Source organism: Heptranchias perlo, chromosome 24, assembly GCF_035084215.1.
Source record: "Heptranchias perlo isolate sHepPer1 chromosome 24, sHepPer1.hap1, whole genome shotgun sequence".
NCBI lineage: Eukaryota > Metazoa > Chordata > Chondrichthyes > Hexanchiformes > Hexanchidae > Heptranchias > Heptranchias perlo.
The window spans coordinates 43,045,165-43,064,166 of record NC_090348.1 but is presented as its reverse complement, the minus strand read 5'-3'; the positions used below and the strand labels follow the sequence as shown (position 1 = coordinate 43,064,166).

At 41.9% G+C, this 19,002-nt stretch overlaps 1 protein-coding gene across 1 annotated transcript in view; it reads right to left on the bottom strand.

The window, feature by feature from the left end:
- Window positions 1–19,002, bottom strand: part of exoc4 (exocyst complex component 4) — a 394,720-nt gene that overhangs the window by 232,651 nt on the left and 143,067 nt on the right.

The window sequence follows — 19,002 nt, the reverse complement described above, 5'->3', positions numbered from 1 at the left end:
TTGATGCACTCATCTTGCTTTAATGGAACAGAGGTTGTTCAAAAGGCTAGAGTGTAAAAGCTGGAGTCTTGATTTCAAGGTAAATGGCTGCCCGTTTTCTTTCTGCATGATAGGTTTTTACACGATAGGATTGCATTCAGTGCCCCAACCAGGACAGGGCCTACCAGAGGAAGACCAACAAATGTTGGTAACTGGAGTTGGTACAGCAATGCTCCTTGGTACTTGTGCCTGTTTAAGAAGTGTATTGACTAACTTACCACTCCTTTTAAGTGATTCTCTTGTGAAAGGCTGCATAGCCTCAATGACAACCTGCTGGGATTCTGTTGGCCATACACCTCCTTGAGCTGTGCACTGCAAAGGCCCAGAATACAAGTCGGCCACATAAAGGACAATGGTAGGGAAAGTGACCAGAGTCACAAAAGTATTCCTCCATTTAATGGGACTCTGGTCACCCCTTTCGCCCCACCCACCGATAAACCTATCCTTTTTTAAAAATTCGTTCATGGGATGTGGGCGTCGCTAGCGAGGCCGGCATTTATTGCCCATCCCTGATTGCCCTTGAGAAGGTGGTGGTGAGCCACCTTCTTGAACCGCTGCAGTACATGTGGTGAAGGTTCTCCCACAGTGCTGTTAGGAAGGGAATTCCAGGATTTAGACCCAGCGACGATGAAATCCTGCAGCAATGTCCTGGGGCTGAGATGATTGGCCTCCAACAACCACGACCACCTTCCTTTGTGCTAGGTATGACTCCAGCCACTGGAGAGTTTTCCCCGATTCCCATTGACTTCAATTTTACTACGGCTCTTTGGTGCCACACTCGGTCAAATGCTGCCTTGATGTCAAGGGCAGTCACTCTCGCCTCACCTCTGGAATTCAGCTCTTTTGTCCATGTTTGGACCAAGGCTGTAATGAGGCCTGGAGCCAAGTGGTCCTGGCGGAACCCAAACTGAGCATTGGTGAGCAGGTTATTGGTGAGTAAGTGCTGCTTGATAGCACTGTCGACGACACCTTCCGTCACTTTGTTGATGATTGAGAGTAGACTGATGGGGCGGTAATTGGCCGGATTGGATTTGTCCTGCTTTTTGTGGACAGGACATACCTGGGCAATTTTCCACATTGTCGGGTAGATGCCAGTGTTGCAGCTGTACTGGAACAGCTTGGCTAGAGGCGCAGCTAGTCATAGAATCATAGAGTTATACAGCACGGATAGAGGCCCTTCGGCCCATCGTGTCCGCGCCGGCCATCAAGCCCTGTCTAATCTAATCCCATATTCCAGCATTTGGTCCGTAGCCTTGTATGCTATGGCATTTCAAGTGCTCATCCAAATGCTTCTTGAATGTTGTGAGGGTTCCTGTCTCCACAACCCTTTCAGGCAGTGAGTTCCAGACTCCAACCACCCTCTGGGTGAAAAAGTTCTTTCTCAAATCCCCTCTAAACCTCCCGCCTTTTACCTTGAATCTATGCCCCCTTGTTATAGAACCCTCAACAAAGGGAAAAAGCTCCTTAGTATCCATCCTATCTGTGCCCCTCATAATTTTGTACGCCTCAATCATGTCCCCCCTCAGCCTCCTCTGCTCCAAGGAAAACAAACCCAATCTTCCCAGTCTCTCTTCATAGCTGAAGCGCTCCACCCCTGGTAACATCCTGGTGAATCTCCTCTGCACCCTCTCCAAAGCGATCACATCCTTCCTGTAGTGTGGCAACCAGAACTGCACACAGTACTCCAGCTGTGGCCTATCAGTGTTTTATACAGCTCCATCATAACCTCCTTGCTCTTATATTCTATGCCTCGGCTAATAAAGGCAAGTATCCCATATGCCTTCTTTACCACCTTATCTACCTGTTCCGCCGCCTTCAGGGATCTGTGAACTTGCACACCAAGATCCCTCTGACCCTCTGTCTTGCCTAGGGTCCTCCCATTCATTGTGTATTCCCTTGCCTTGTTAGTCCCTCCAAAGTGCATCACCTCGCACTTTTCCGGGTTAAATTCCATTTGCCACTGTTCCGCCCATCTGACCAACCCATCTATATCGTCCTGCAGACTGAGGCTATCCTCCTCGCTATTTACCACCCTACCAATTTTTGTATCATCAGCGAACTTACTGATCATACCTTTTACATTCATATCCAAGTCGTTAATGTAGACCACAAACAGCAAGGGACCCAGCACCGATCCCTGTGGTACCCCACTGGCCACAGGCTTCCAGTCACAAAAACAACCTTCGACCATCACCCTCTGCCTTCTGCCACTAAGCCAGTTTTGTATCCAAAGTGCCAAGGCACCCTGGATTCCATGGGCTCGTACCTTCTTGACCAGCCTCCTGTGCGGGACTTTATCGAAGGCCTTACTGAAATCCATGTATACCACATCCACTGCGTTACCCTCATCCACACGCCTAGTCACCCCCTCAAAAAATTCAATCAAATTAGTCAGACATGATCTTCCCTTGACAAAGCCATGTTGACTATCCCTGATTAATCCTTGCTTCTCCAAGTGGAGACTAATTTTGTCCTTCAGAATTTTTTCCAATAATTTTCCTACCACTGATGTTAGGCTCACTGGCCTGTAGTTCCCCGGTTTTTCCCTACTCCCCTTCTTGAATAATGGTACTACATTAGCGGTTCTCCAGTCCTCTGGCACATCCCCTGTGGCCAGAGAGGTTCTGAATATATGTGTTAGAGCCCCCGCAATCTCCTCCTTTGCCTCACACAGTAGCCTGGGATACATTTCGTCCGGGCCTGGGGATTTATCCATTTTTAGGCCTGCTAAAACCGCCAATACCTCCTCCCGCTCGATGTTAATATGTTCGAGTATATCACAGTCCCCCTGCCGTATTTCTATGTCGACATCGTCCTTCTCCATAGTGAAAACAGATGCAAAAAATTCATTTAGAACCCCTCCTACATCTGCCGGCTCCACAGATTGCCATTTTTGTCCCTAATGGGCCCTATTTTTTCCCTAGTTATCCTCTTACCCTTAATATACTTATAAAACATCTTAGGATTTTCCTTTATTTTGCTCGCCAGTGTTAATTCATGGCCCCTCCTTGATCTCCTAATTTCTTTTTTAAGTACCCCCCTGCACTTTTTGTACTCCTCTAGGGCTTCCTCCGTCTTTAGCCTTTTGTATCTGCCAAAAGCCCTCCTTTTTTTCCTAATCCATTCTCGTATATCCCCTGACATCCAAGGTTCCCTGGAGTTCTTGGAACCACCCTTGACCTTTACGGGAACATGTTGCCATTGTATGGTCTCAATCTCCCTTCTGAAAGACTCCCATTGCTCCGATGCGGATTTTCCTACAAGCAGCTGATCCCAGTCCATTTTGGCCAGATCCTGCCTTATCCTATTAAAATCGGCCTTCCCCCAATTTAGAACCTTTATTTCCGGCCCCTCCCTGTCCTTTTCCATGACCACCTTAAAACTCACCGAATTATGGTCACTGTCACCAAAGTGCTCACCTACGAGCACTTCTTCCACTTGGCCGGCCACATTCCCTAGAATTAGGTCCAGTACCGCCCCCTCTCTTGTAGGACTTTCTACATGCTGGCTCAAAAAGCTCTCCTGGATGCACGTTAAGAATTTTGTACCCTCTAAGCCTTTTACACTCTGAGTATCCCAGTTAATATTGGGGAAGTTGAAATCCCCCACTATTATTACCCTATTATTTGCACAATTTTCTGAGATTTGCCTACATATCTGTTCCTCTATCTCCCCCTGACTGTTTGGGGGCCTATAGTACACTCCCATCAAAGTGCTTGCCCCCTTTTTTGTCTTGGAGCACAAGGCTTCAGCACTGCAGCCGGGATGTTGTCGGGCCTATAGCCTTTGCCATATCCAGTGCACTCCGCCGTTTCTTGATATCACGTGGAGTGAATCGAATTGGCTGAAGACTGGCTTCTATGATGGTGGGGATATCGGGAGAAGGCAGAGATGGATCATCCACTCGGCACTTCTGGCTGAAGATGGTTGCAAACGCTTCAACCTTGTCTTTTGCACTCACGTGCTGGACTCCGCCATCATTGAGGATGGGGATGTTTGCAGAGCCCCCTCCTCCCGTTAGTTGTTTAATTGTCCACCACCATTCACGACTGGACGTGGCAGGACTGCAGAGCTTGGATCTGATCCGTTGGTTGTGGAATCGCTCAGCTCTGACTATAGCATGTTGCTTCCGCTGTTTAGCATGCAAGTAGTCATGAGTTGCAGCTTCACCAGGTCGGCACCTCATTTTTAGGTACGCCTGGTGCTGCTCCTGGCATGCTTTTCTACACTCCTCATTGAACCAGGGTAGATCCCCTGGCTTGTTGGTAATAGTAGAGTGAGGAATATTCCGGGCCACGAGGTTACAGATCGTGCTGGAATACAATTCTGCTGCAGCTGATTGCCCACAGCAGCTCATGGATGCCCAGTTACGAGCTGCTAGATCTGGTCTGAATCTATCCCATTTAGCACGGTGGTAGTGCCACACAACACATTGGATGGTATCCTCAGTGTGAAGATGGGACTTCGTCTCCACGAGGACTGTGCGGTGGTCACTCCTACCAATACTGTCATGGACAGATGCATTTGCGACAGGTAGATTGGTAAGGACGAGGTCAAGTAAGCATTTCCCTCGTGTTCGTTCGCTCACCACCTGCCGCAGGCCCAGTCTGGCAGCTATGTCCTTCAGGACTCGGCCAGCTCGGTCAGTAGTGGTGCTACCGAGCCACTCGGTGATGGACATTGAAGTTCCCCACCCAGAGTATATTCTGTGCCCTTGCTACCCTCAGTGCTTCTTCAAAGTGGTGTTCAACATGGAGGAGGACTGATTCATCACTGAGGGAGGGCAGTCGGTGGTAATCAGCAGGAGGTTTCCTTACCCATGTTTGACCTAATGCCATGAGATTTCATGGGGTCCAGAGTCAATGTTGAGGACTCCCACGGCGACTCCCTCCTGACTGTATACCACTATATAGCCACCTCTGGTCAGTCTGTCCTGCCGGTGGGATAGGACATACCCAGGGATGGTGATGGAAGAGTCTGGGACATTGGCTGAAAGGTATGATTCTGTGAGTATGGCTATGTCAGGCTTGACTAGTCTGTGGGACAGCTTGCCCAATTTTGGCACAAGTCCCCAGATGTTAGTGAGGAGGACTTTGCAAGGTCGACTTGGCTTGGTTTGCCTTTGTCGTGTCCGGTACCGGGTGGTCCGTCCGGTTTTATTCTTATTATGACTTTTTTTTTAAGCGAGTCACATATAGGTCAGACCGGATAAGGACGGCAGGTTTCCTTCCCTAAAGAACACTAGTGAACCAGATGGGTTTTTACAACAATCCGGTGGTTTCATGGCCACCATTACTGATACTAGTACTTTAACTCCAGATTTTTTATTTAATTAATTGAATTTAAATTCCCCAGCTGCCATGGCGGGATTTGAACTCATGGATTATTAGTCCAGGCCTCTGGATTACTAGTCCAGTAACATAACCACTATGCTACCGTACCGTATCACTGTGATAGCCATTCTGCAGAATTGTTTGCTTAGTAAACATAGAATCATAGAAAATTTACAGCATAGGAGGCCATTCGGCCCATTGTGTCCACGCCAGCCGAAAATGCTGCTTAGCTTATCACCACTAATTCAGCTGTTTAAATGCTTAGGTACAAATCACATTCCCCTGTTTTAAGAACATAAGAAATAGGAGCAGGCCATAAGGCCCTTCGAGTCTGCTCCGCCATTCAATAAGATCATGGCTGATCTTTGATCTCAACTCCACTTTCCTGTCCGATCCCCATATTCCTTGATTCCCCTTGTGTCCAAAAATCTATCCATCTCAGCCTTGAATATACTCAATGACTGAGCATCCACAGCCCTCTGGGGTAGAGAATTCCAAAGATTCACAACCCTCTGAATGAAGAAATTCCTCCTCATCTCAGTCTTAAATGGCCGACCCCTTATCTTATACTCCCTAGTTCTAGACTCTCCAGTCAGGGGAAACAGCCTCTCAGCATCTATCCTGTCAAATCCCCTCAGAATCTAACATGTTTCAATGAGATCACCTCTTATTCTTCTGAACTCCAGAAAGTATAAGCCCATTCTACTCAATCTCTCCTCACAGGACAACCCTCTTATCCCAGGAATCAATCCAGTGAACCTTCGTTGCACTGCCTCTAAGGCAAGTATATCTCCTTAGATAAGGAGACCAAAACTGTACAGTTCTCTCGGTGAAGTCTCACCAAAGCCCTGTACGATTGCAGTAAGACTTCCTTACTCTTGTACTCCAACCCGCTTGCAGTAAGGGCCAACATGCCATTTGCCTTCCTAATTGCTTGCTGTACCTACATGTTAACTTTCTATGTTTCGTGGACAATGACACCCAAATCTCTCTGAATCCCAACATTTAATAGTTTCTCACCATTTAAAAAATATTCTGTTTTTCTATTCTTCCTGCCAAAGTGAATAACCTCACATTTCTCTACATTAATCTCCATCTGCAACCTCCTTACCCACTCACTTAACCTGTCCATATCCCTTTGCAGACTCTGTGTCCTCCTCACAGCTTACTTTCCCACCTAGCTTTGTATCGTCAGCAAACTTGGATACATTACACTCGGTTCCTTCATCTAAGTCATTAATATAGATTGTAAATAGCTGAGGCCCAAGCACTGATCCTCGTGGCACCCCACTAGTTACAGCCTGCCAACCCAAAAATGACCCATTTATCCCTATTCTCTGTTTTCTGTCCGTTAAGCAATCCTCTATCCATGCTAATATATTACCCCCAACCCCACGAGCCCTTATCTTGCCAAACAACCTTTTATGTGGCACCTTATTGAATGTCTTTTGAAAAGTCCAAATATATTACATCCACTGGTTCCACTTTATCTACTCTGCTAGTTACCATCCTCAAAAAACTCCAATAAATTTGTCAAACACAATTTCCCTTTCATAAATTCACTAACTGGCTCACTTGTTGTAAATATGACCCAGATTTTAGTCCACGGATTGAATCAAACTTGAAGTAGCAGGGCTGTTGTACCCGAGACCTTCCAATAATCCACAGTCAACCTCTTAATAATGTCAGCAGCAATTTCTAGGCTAATATACTTATTCGATTGGTTAGGCCCAAAAATCTTTCGCAGAAGTATTTTGTGCTTAATGTTTGAAAGAACAGCATTTGGTATATAATTTTTCCACGGCTATTGTCAACATTGCAGAAATTGCAGTTATGTACATCAATGCGGGGCAATATCTTAAGAATCAGCTCAAATTGTATCAGCTTCTTTCACAGTAAGTGTTGCCTGATGAAAATACTTCTTCCTCCGGATTAACATCCTTATTGATCTCTGAAAGCACCTTCCCACATCAGCATGCTTATTTTAACACCAAAAAGTTTGCTGTTAAGTTTTTCAGAGAAGAAAGGCTAAACAACAGCGCTTTATAATGATTTTCTTTTTCAACTGCCAGTGAGGATGAACAGTCATTTTATGACTTCCGGCAATTCATTGTTACTCTGAAGGTCTCCTTTGGAGGCTGCTTATACAAACCTTTATATAAGCTTGTACGCCGTAGTTTTTTTTGAAACACAACATGAATATCAGAAACAATTACGGACAATAAATCCTTAATGTTTTTAAATTATTACCCTCCCCACAACTATTTTTCTCTGCTTCTCTCCTGACGACACTAACTCATGGTGGGGTACAGTTCCACAGGTACCAGCCAACCTGAGGCACCTCCTCCAAGTGGACACTCTTATCAGAGCCAAGACAGCAATTATCAGAAGGCAATTAGACTGTGGAGGGCAACACAGCTAAACCCAATCCTGCCCTTTCCCGACTTCTGTGCACACACTCTCCAGCTGGGGTTACTGCACAGTTACAGGACCAGGAACCCTGGCTGATGTTTCCTCTTCCTAGCTTGAGGCACTGAGGCCCAGTGTAGTGCCCGGACTTGGCCTTGGCTGAGGTCAGCTGTCGCAGCACAGGTTTGTATGATTCGGCACCATATAATGTACAAGTGCAATTAGCCAGTGAAGAATCGGGAAACAGACTTCCATTGTTTTTCTGTACCTTAACTGTTTAATCTGCACTATCAAAACTTTTGATTAAATACACAATAGCATATAATGAACCAGTTTTTAAACAAAAAAGGCTTTAAATACTTCCCTCAATGTCAGTGAATATCCCATAATCAAGGTCACCATTTTCAGGATGAAGAAATTAGCCAAATTCTGTATTCATTACACGGGACTCATTTTTTTTTTAAACCAGTGTTTTGGAGATTACATTCCATAATTTCATCCACTTGTAGTTAGACCCACCACTTTGTGAAGAATGAATAAATCAAGTTCAATGTTTACTAAATAGGATTTTTACTGATACTTTGGGGATTGTATTCTGTGATGAAAAACACAACTCCGTGACTTTGCTCATTATGTTATTTTGTTCAAAAATATTTAAATGTCAGATTTGTACAGATTACATTTGAACATAAAAAGGACCAGACAGCATGGTACCAAACAGCAATAGCAATTTTTTTTTAATTAATAGTTCTCATCTCTTATTTGATGACATCTCCAGGGAGGATGTCAATGCCTCTGGATATATCTCAGATACCCAGTAATAATATCTGAATCTGTCCTTGGAGTTTGATTATTCTTTCCCGAGTCAAAGGGAACAAAATATGAAGTCCCAATTAGGTACTTCAAGATTGTGTCTCTCTGCAGTCGAGGTTTTTTTTTTATCCTTTTCTGGTCTCTGCACACAGAAACCTCCCTTTGTCCTTGCTTGGATTTGGTTTGAACCAATTTATGTGAATGAGCCTAGATGTTGCTGGATCCTACAGGTATAGTTGTTGCCACATTTATTGAAATTTATGACCAGCATTTCAACTCCAACGTCATGGACCATGAACTGGCAGGAGGAACATTTATGCTTGTGATTCCTTCGCCGGTGAACTACTTGCATCAGCTGTTGTTGAGGGGAGGCACCATATAAAATCACCTCGGTGTATGCACCTAGGAAACACACTGTAGTCCAATTTACATAATGTACGCCATATATTTTGTTATGGCGCCCAAAACATTTCGAACCATGCACTCTCATTCTTTTGGACAACTCAGATACGTGTCGTTGCGTAAAACTGATCAGTTTAAAGTCAAGAATTCCTTTCACTGGAAAGTAGAATATTTCACATTCTTTATGTAAACCATCAGTTTGTAAATCTTATTTAACTTGTTAGCCTCCATGTTATGACTTAAGTAATTTAACTGATCATAACTATTACAGTACTCAATAATCTACTCAAGCAGCCATAAGCAAAAAATATTCATGAGTTTTGACTTTTTTGTGGCAGAATGCATAAATGTAAAATGCTATTTATTGACATTAACTTGTTAATTCAATTTAGAATAAAATGCATAAATATATATATATATTAAAAAAAACTAAATATATTAAGAAAAGTACTACCCCTAATATGAATAGTTATGTTTTAATTTACGAGGGTTGGATTATTACAGTGGTTCTGCTTTTTTGTGGTATGTACACTACTTAAAAATCATTCAGTCCAAGTTCAGTCATATTCAGTGGCTACTCTGTCAACTTGAGTCAATCATCCTGAGAAGATCTTCATTACCCAAAGATTTATTTAAATTGCATGTGAAGGCACAGGAAAACTGCAACAAGAACAATACAAAGAAAACCAAGATGCATTGACCCAAGACTGAATGAGGTGACTCTCGTTGCTGGCAACCACTCTGGCAACTCTCCCAGAGCCGCCATCAATTTGAAAAATAAAAATGGCTGTGCCAAATGAAGGTAGCAGCTCTGCAGGCGTCTGACTTTCTTCGAAACAAACCCTTCCCTGACGTCGACATAGGATACTGATTCCTGAGACCAAATGGCTGATTTTAACCCTGCAGGTGGTTAAAATGGTTGTCGGCCGCTGCGTTCTTAACGCGTTCGTGCCTGCCGTCATTTTAACTGCCAGCGGGGCCACCTGCAGCGGGCAGGAGGGGGCTTCTTCAATATTTAAATACCGGGGTCTGACGACGTCAATCATCTTAACTGTTGATCGTGGCAGTGGCGTCCAGTGCTGGAGCAGTTGAAAGCTTGGTGCCAAGCAGGATCGGCTCCAGCAGAGGCCCATTTAAGTTTAAATTTTTCTTGTGGGCCAGCAAGAGCAGGAGTGTTCCTCCAGGCCCGACAAGGAAACTATGGGCCTCGCCTACCCTGGGCTTCCCTCCCCCTCCCCTGTCCACTATTGCTTCTGGAACCCCCACCACTTACATTATGCCCAAGGACCATTCCCCTGTTGCACAAAGTCCCTCTCCCATCCGCCAGACACCTCATCATTCCCACTGGGTTCGGGCATGAGTCTGCGCTGGAATATGGCAACGAGGCCCAGGTGCTTTCTGCCTATCCCAGTCCACATACTCACATCTGGGATTAAAATCCAGGCTAAAATGTCTGGTTTCAAAAGTATTGCCACAGACCTCATGAGAGAGGACCAACAAAGAACTTATTTAACCACATCTACCATTTCCTATTGTTCCATGTTTTTATCCAAGTTCTCCCCGAAAGAAACTATCACATTTTTAATACTCCATCTCCTGCTTATGTAGCTAAAAATAGCCAAAATGTCTTTGGATCTTTCTTGCTGCTATCTATGATTCATCTTTCTAGTGCCCTCTTACTGCTTCTAACACTAATTTTAGTTATCCCTCAGCTGACATTTGGAAGAATCCCAGTCCTCAGTATTTGTTTGCTCTGATCCTTTGAGTTGATTCTGCCCAGCCTTCAGGTTATTTTTGGCCACCATGTGGTCTTAATTTGTGTTTTCTCTTTACAGATGCTGACTGACCTGATGTGCATTTCCAGCATATTTTGTTACCACTTCAGATCTCCAGCATTTGCACTTCCTTTTTTCCTTTTATTTGTACTCTTGATCTTGGTATTTTTATTTTTCTCATTATGCTTCCTTCTTACAGTCCTTTAAAGTAATCCTAAAAAGTAATTTTTCTTCCAATTCACTTTCCCCTTTCTTAATTGGCTGTCCTCTCCTTTCAGCCTCAATCAAACCTGACTATTATGACAATTATTGGAATCCAAGTGTTCCACTTCCAGCTTACAATTCTGGTGGGCAACTAAATGAAACAAATCTTGACACATCATCAGTCCTAGTGACTCTGTTTCACATGTGTTAAGAAGCTGTCACAGATTTTATCTATAAAATTGCTTCGGCTGCCCATTTTACTTCTGGGATGCCAAGTTCCTCATAGTTATCAAGTAGCAACAACCCTATATCCCCCTCCTGGCCTTCCCAATTATTTGTTCATCTTCATCTGTGGACACAAATGTATAGCAATTAGCAAGTGTTACCTCATCACCCTTACCATTAAATTTCTGCTTCTAACATTTATCTTTCTCTTCAGCATCTCTCTCGCCAAAAATACTGCTACAATAGTTTTACAGGTTTATCTCTCTGAGACATTATATATTTTCTTAGCTCTATCTCTTGTCCATCTCTCGCTCACAACCATGCCTCAGTAATACCAAGAAAGTCAATATTTTTACTAGCTTCAAATATACCAAATTCCAACAATTTATTGCTAACGTTCCTTGAATTCATATAAAAATATCTTAAGCTTAACCTTCAATAGCTTTTAATTATTTTTGGAATTTTTTTTTGCGTGTTTTCCTTTATGCTGAACAACATAGCTTTAATCTACCAAAATTGTTTGCCACTTCTCAAAATTGGCCTCATACCACTAATTTGTACAACATCTATAACTTGTTTCAATTTATAGTTCAATGCTCTCCAGGTGCACAGCACAACACAATTTGCCTTATTGATAACCAAGTTGCAGTGACCAGATGCTTAAGAGTATGATTAATGAAAACTCCCAAATTCTTTTCAGCCACAGCTTAATACAAAAAGATTTTTTTTTTACATGTACATGCTTACTGTTACCTGTTTCTGTATGCATTACCCTGCATGGTTATCTATATTAAAAATCCATCTGGCGTATTTCAACTCATCTACATAACTGGTCCAAGATAATCTCCTTTCCACTCATTATTGGCTCTCCCCCAACAGCTATATATCATCAGCAAACTTAGTGTTACCAGGGACCTTGCACCACCCCAATTACAAATGTTATAAATGGGAATAGTGGACACAATTAGGATTTAACTCTTTGGCTCTATTTAAGCCAACCACATACAAAACCAAAGATATATTCACTGAGCCATCCAGGGAACACTTAGGGGAATGGGAGGAAACTGTTTCAACAACACCAACATGCATTTATATAGCACCTTTAACCTAGTAAAACATCGCAAGGCGCTTCACCGGAGCATTATCAAACAAAATTTGGCACCAAGCCACATAATGAGATATTAGGATAGGTGACCAAAAGCTTGGTCAAAGAGGTAGGTTTTAAGGAGCATCTTAAAAGGAGGAGAGGGAGAGGTAGAGAGGTCTCGGGAGGCAATTCCAGAGCTTGGGACCTAGGCAGCTAAAGGCATTGGCCACCAATGGTGGAGCGATGAAAATTGGGGATGTGCAAGAGGCCAGAATTGGAGAAGCACAGAGATCTCGGAGGGTTGTCGGGCTGGAGGTGGTTACAGAGAAATGAAACCGTACTGTATTTTATCCAAAATTCAATATAACCAACAGGCTGGTCTTTCCGGTTGTAGCAAGTTGAGAGAGCCATTAAGTATTAACAGTATTAACCACTGAAAAGGAATCCATAGACCAATATTTACTTACTATTGACAAATTGGAAATGTGCTTAACTAAACATAGCTCTGTTCACAACTTTTATTTCTTCTGTCTTGTCTGTTTTAACATTTTTCTTTTGTAATTTAATCAATTAAGAATGCATTACATAGTAAAAATATTCTACTTAATATCATTTTACAAAATCATGCTTCCCACAATAATTCTATTACAGCATAACTCTGTGCTTTTAATACAGAACGGTTCGCCTCTGGAGAGCAGTCTGATATTGGAATAAAGCACTGAGGATGTAAGAGAATGTAGAAACCAATAACAAGCAGAGTAATTGAACCCTCAGTGGACATTAACAAAGCAGGGAGAACAGCCAAAAACTTTAATTACAATTCTTGCAGCATAGCCCTGCTACACCGTGATCTGTGCAAGGAAGTGACCCTAATATTACAGTTAATAAAAGCCATTTCCAACACAACAGGAACACAGGTTTAATAAAAACAAGTCGATAAAAGTCAGCTTTTCGCAAATGGCATGACTTCTGACAGACTTCAGTAAGGATCATTTTAATCATGTATTTAAGTCATTGGGCTCAGAAAATTAAATACGTAGGGGGCTCAAAATTCAACACCGTATTTAAAGATTAGAATGAGTAGGGGGAAAAACCCAAACATAAATAAGTAAAATTGATACCTGAAAGTGTCCAGAGTGAAAAAGATACAAAATCACTTGACGTTCATTTGGTGTATGCAGAACACTTTGAAAGTATTTGCACTAGGGACAGCTGGTGTAAAATTTTTGTTGCAACGGAAGACCAGACATCTTTACAATAACATTTTTTGAATTAGTCATCTTTCATGATGAACTGGGAACCATAGCCCCACTAGCCTAACAATTAATGATGAATAAAATAATGGAAACCATTCTCAGCAGCTGGCTAGAGGTGTAATTATACAGCCATAGCTTAATAAGAAATTGCCAGCATGGATTAAAAGGGGACAGTTCACTTGACAAATCTCCTCAACCCCTTTCAGGAGGTTACATAAAAAAAAGGTTGTAGGTTGCATAACTCAAAGTGATATACTTTACTTGGGAGTTTCAGATTACCTTTGATGAGCTCCCAAGGGACTTAACAGTAAAAACCATGAGAATTCAGATTAGAATGTGGTACTGGGCAAAAAGTTGGATTAAAAAAAGAGAAAGCATCAGGTGTAGCCTCAGTCAATGGGGAGATGCCAAATGAAGTTCAGTGGACAGAGTTCAGGGCTTGGACTCCTGCTGTTTATTATCTGCATAAATGACCTGAATGCAAGAACCAGTTGTAATCTTGTTAAATTTGTGACAACTCAAACAGACAGAGTAGTTGTAAAATAATGGTTTCCATTATTTTATTCATCATTAATTGTTAGGCTCATGGGGCTATGGTTCCCAGTTCATAATGAAATGATGATGCAGTTAATTTGTCAGAGGATTAAGATCAATTTTTCAACCAGGCGGACAAATGGTGACTGTCAACTGATTATTGACAAATGCAAAGCACTGCATATTGGTTGAAAAAAATTAGCAATGCAGGTACACAATAAGGGGAATGGAATTAGCACAAGGAGACTTAGAAAGATACCTTGAACAATTGTCTCAGCACTTCCAATATTGGAAGGGTCATTTTCGATTTCGCTGCGTGGGCTGTAACCCAGGTGAAGCAGAACCCCCCCACCACTGTCGAACCCGCCTGACTTACATCCCATAATGGGATGGCAATTGGCCGGTTTCTCCAACGGGCGGACAATGTGCTCCGTCAAGTTATCACACAGGCGGTGAAGTTCAAAATTACACCCAATGTTTAGAAACAACTAAAAGTGCAAATGCAATGTTGGAGTGGACAGTTATACGACTGGAGTACAAGACTAAGAAATTATGCTGACTCTTTTTAAAGCACTGCTTGGAGTCTTATTGTACAATTTTGATCACCACTTCAAAAGGAAGATCATCCAGTGGACATGCTACAGGTAGAAGGAACGAGAATAATCTCAAGTGTAAAGCGAACAATGATGAAAGGATGGGAGAAGGTAGATAGAAGCAGACTGTTTCCAGTAGTTGAGGGGGTCAAGAATGAGGGGCCATAGATACAAGCTTAACTGTAAAAGATTTAAAAGAGACGGCAGGAGAAACTTCTTTGCACAGAAAGCTGAGGTTGTGGAATTCACTTCCAGCATTAGTGGTTGAGATATAAACTGTCAACATTCAAGATTAGATTGGATTGGTGGATGAAGGAAAAGGGGTTGAAAGGATATGGGAACAGGGTGAGAAAATAGTATTAGAACTATTTGCTCACGTGGAGGGTAAACGCAGATCCAAGACTGGTTGGGCTGAATGGCTTGTTTCCGTGTTATAACTTCGATGCATAAACTGTGAAGATTACAGAAATTTTAGCTCTCCAGCCCAGAGAAAAGGTGGTTGGGGGTGGGGGGAGGTGAGAAATCACAAAGGTACAGAAAGTGCTAATAAGGATAAAATGGACCAAAAATAATACTTCAATGCAAGTCAGATCAATGGGACAAGAGGGCATCTGTTTAAATTAGTTAACATTAATTAAGAAAAAAAATCTTTACTCAGACATTTGAAATAACCCAATAGCTTAAATCGTAGAATCGAAGATATTAGTTACAAAATGTTAGTTTGGGTGAGTTTGAATACTAGAAGGGTGAGTTGTGATGGCTGAATAGCCTTGTTTCTTGTCCTTCACTTTTCTCCTAATGTTCTTATGCTGTTTACTGTTCTGTGAATTGTGACACAGTACATACTTTTTGTTCATTGGCAACTGATTTAACAAGAACTTAATACAGAGATAAAATGCTCCTTTGATCATGGTACTGGTCAACCATGATATATAATTGCACCATTTTTGTGCAGTTTTTTATCTCTGCTGGCCATAACAAACCTAAGCGAAATGATAGGCAACACTAAGTGCGTACTTCCAATTTGATGCCAACTTCGCAGGATGACAGGGCACAACCATGGTTAGAGTGGGGTGTGGTTGGACCAGATATTTCTTTCTCTCTCCCTACTCTTTGATTTCTGTTTCTCTCTGAGCTTCATTAATTATCCCCTTCTCGCTTTCTTATTGTCATGCTTTTATTTTCCTCCCGTGTGTCTCCACAAACATGGGCATGGTGGGACAGGCTGAAGCTTTTGAACTCAGGAAGATGGAAGAAGAGGTCGTGCATCAGGGCTCGGGCAGACAGTGAGATGTAGCAGCATCGGGGGTTGTTCTGTTCAAATAAGGACTGCAGCATGGGTTAACACAGATTCTAGACAATTGGGAGACACAATGCAAATTCTGCTACCCTTTATGGCTTATCTTTGATTTTAAAAATATATTAAACTCATCTGTGACTGTTGTGACCAAGCTGCTGCCGTGGTCATTTGTGTCGCTGCGGCTCTCAATAATACTTTAGCACTTTGCACCTTCAGAGTAATTTGCAACTGTAACTTTAGTGACAGCTTTGTTCAGTGGTAGCACTCTGAACTTTGACTCCAAAGGCTGTGCGTTCAAATCTCATTCCAGGATTTGATCATATATTCTAAGCTGGCTCTTCAGTGCAGTACCGAGGGAGTACTGCACTGTCAGATGTGCAGTACGGATGGGAAGCAGTAAACCCAGGCTCTGTCTGCAAATTCAGCTGGATGTAAAAAAAATGCCGTGTACTATCTGAAGAGTAGGGAGTTTCCCCAGTTGTCCCACCCAGTATTCATCCCTCAACTACCACCAAAAGAGATTCATTGATTATTTGTTGTTTGAGACTTGGCTGTGCACAAATTGACTGGCACGTTTGCCGAGGAAACAACAGTGAGTACAATTCAAAATTAATCGATTGGCTGCGTAACATATTGGGCATCCTGAGGCCGTGAAAGGTCTCTAAAAGAATGCAAGTTCTTTCTTTTTTTTCCTCACTTATACGTTCAATCAAAATCATCCCCTTCTCTATGTGTTCCACTTGTTCCTCCCCCAAAAAGTAACTGCAAAAGGCCATTACTGAGTAAGACATGCATACGCTAAATTAACTGCAACATTACTACTGTAATAGCCACTGTTGCTGCCACCACTATTAAAGCAGGCTTTATGGAGAACTGAAGCTATACACTATTTCCTATATGCCAGAAATAGCTGGGAATTGACCAGATATACCTTTATTTAGGATTATTGATCATGAATATATTTGAAGCCAGTCCTTTAATAGCCAAGTTACTTCATAGTATTACAGGGATCCATAATGGGAGGTGGGGGTGGGGGGGTCCGCAACAACAGCTTAAGAATTTCTTTCAGTTTTCACAGCCACAGAAATGATCCAAAATACTGCAGTCGTTTTAATTTTGTTCCGCTGTGTGCAGATTAATCACTGCCTATTACGAGCATTTGTCTTAGAAAACATCCCACGGCATCAAAGGTATGTAGTTATTTTAATGCAGTCATTATCAAGAAATAGAATCAAGTTTCTCTGAACTAAAAGTGATCATGAATATTCAGAGTCACTGTAACCATTAATTCCTCATGTTTTTATGTAAATTGTTCCACAGCCCATGGCAATCCCGAGGTCCCGAGAGTAAAACCACTCTGCCAAAGAAATCGGTCATCACATTCAAATCTGCAAGAGGTTCAGCTTGTCAAACACGCACAACGCTGGATTGCCAATTTGATGCTCTCCAGTAACGGTTCCAAAAAACAGGAAAGAATCAAGGTGTTTTTCACCCTTTGATCAAATAATAGCTATAGTTCGAAGAGTGTGATTCAAAATTAGTCATGAATAGTATTAGCTTTCATGTGTTTAAACATCAATTTTTATGTATTTCAATAAACAAAAAATTGTATTTTAATAGCTTAGCCCTAATCCTTGCTTTCAGATCAGATTTTTTTTTCAGTACTCCTGCAGCCACTTTGCAATCATTTCTGCAATCAGTGCTCTTGTGTGAATGGCCAGCTGTGGCTCTTAAATAAGATTTAAGAGCCACAGTTAAGAGCCACAAATGTTAAATAAGATTTAACATTTCCACATCGTTCACCTGAGGAAGGAGGTAGCCTCCGAAAGCTTGTGAATTTAAAATAAAATTGCTGGACTATAACTTGGTGTTGTAAAATTGTTTACAATTGTCAACCCCAGTCCATCACCGGCATCGCCACATCTTAAATAAGCATTCTTTGAACCTTCAGCCTCTGGGACAAAAGGTGATAAAGGCTCAATAGAGGCAAGTAAAATGGAGTGTCAGTCCTGCCACGTAAACTAACTGGGCAGGAGCGCACTCAAGCTATTCGGCCAACTTGAATGGTCAACTTTTACTGGCAAAAGAAGAATTGTGTTAAGTTGCCCAGCAAAGGCCCTGGTAAACAGTACTGAGTTATATTATTGCTTCATCACTATACTTCCTTAAATCTATAAATGGCAAGACATTTTCCAAGTTTCAAACCTTTTAAAAGCAATAATTATACCAACCTCACTGCTTAAACTTTCTTGTTTTCAGGAACATAAATTAGATTATGTATAAACACAACAAAAGGCAGAGTAAGCATCACCAGCTATGTGTGGAATGCAACAATAATCTTTTTGCTGGGAGAAAGAAAGCTGATTAAAACTGGTTAGTGTTTTGGGACCAGGCCTCAGAGATGGGGCCTAGTTAGCCTCATTATGAATGTCTCAGTAGTCAAGTACAAACAGAAATCAAATCAGGATACCAAATAAACATATTTATATATAAATTAGACACTGCAGTGCGGCAGGCAACATGCCACCTGAGTGACTTCTCTCTTCCATAGCAACCAAGTGATTCCAAGTTCTAAATAACCAATAAATAATCATGAATAGCAACTAATTAGATGGCAAAGGTCATCAGTATATATGCTCTATTGGTTTTGCTATTGGTTGAAATGTGAATGTATAATTGTGATCACTTCAGCAAGTAAGCATTAATGGTCTATATTGAAACAAAGTATTGCTGAGGTGGAGCAAATGTGAAATTTCTGGAATTGTCCTCAGTTTCATTTTGTAAACCATTTATCAACAAGTATGTCTTTCATTCCAAATCTCTCAGGCTTAAGATTCAGAGTCAAAGCCAGATATGTAATGTACCACACTTCATCACAATTCACATTTAACCTGCAACAACCAGTTGGTAAAAAGCCATTCTTGGCATTAAGTGCAATTCAAACTTAAGTATCTCGCGATAAATGGTATTCGTTTTAAACGATCAATCCAGTGAAATACTCTTCCTTTTTTAGATGCTAAATATTTGTTCAA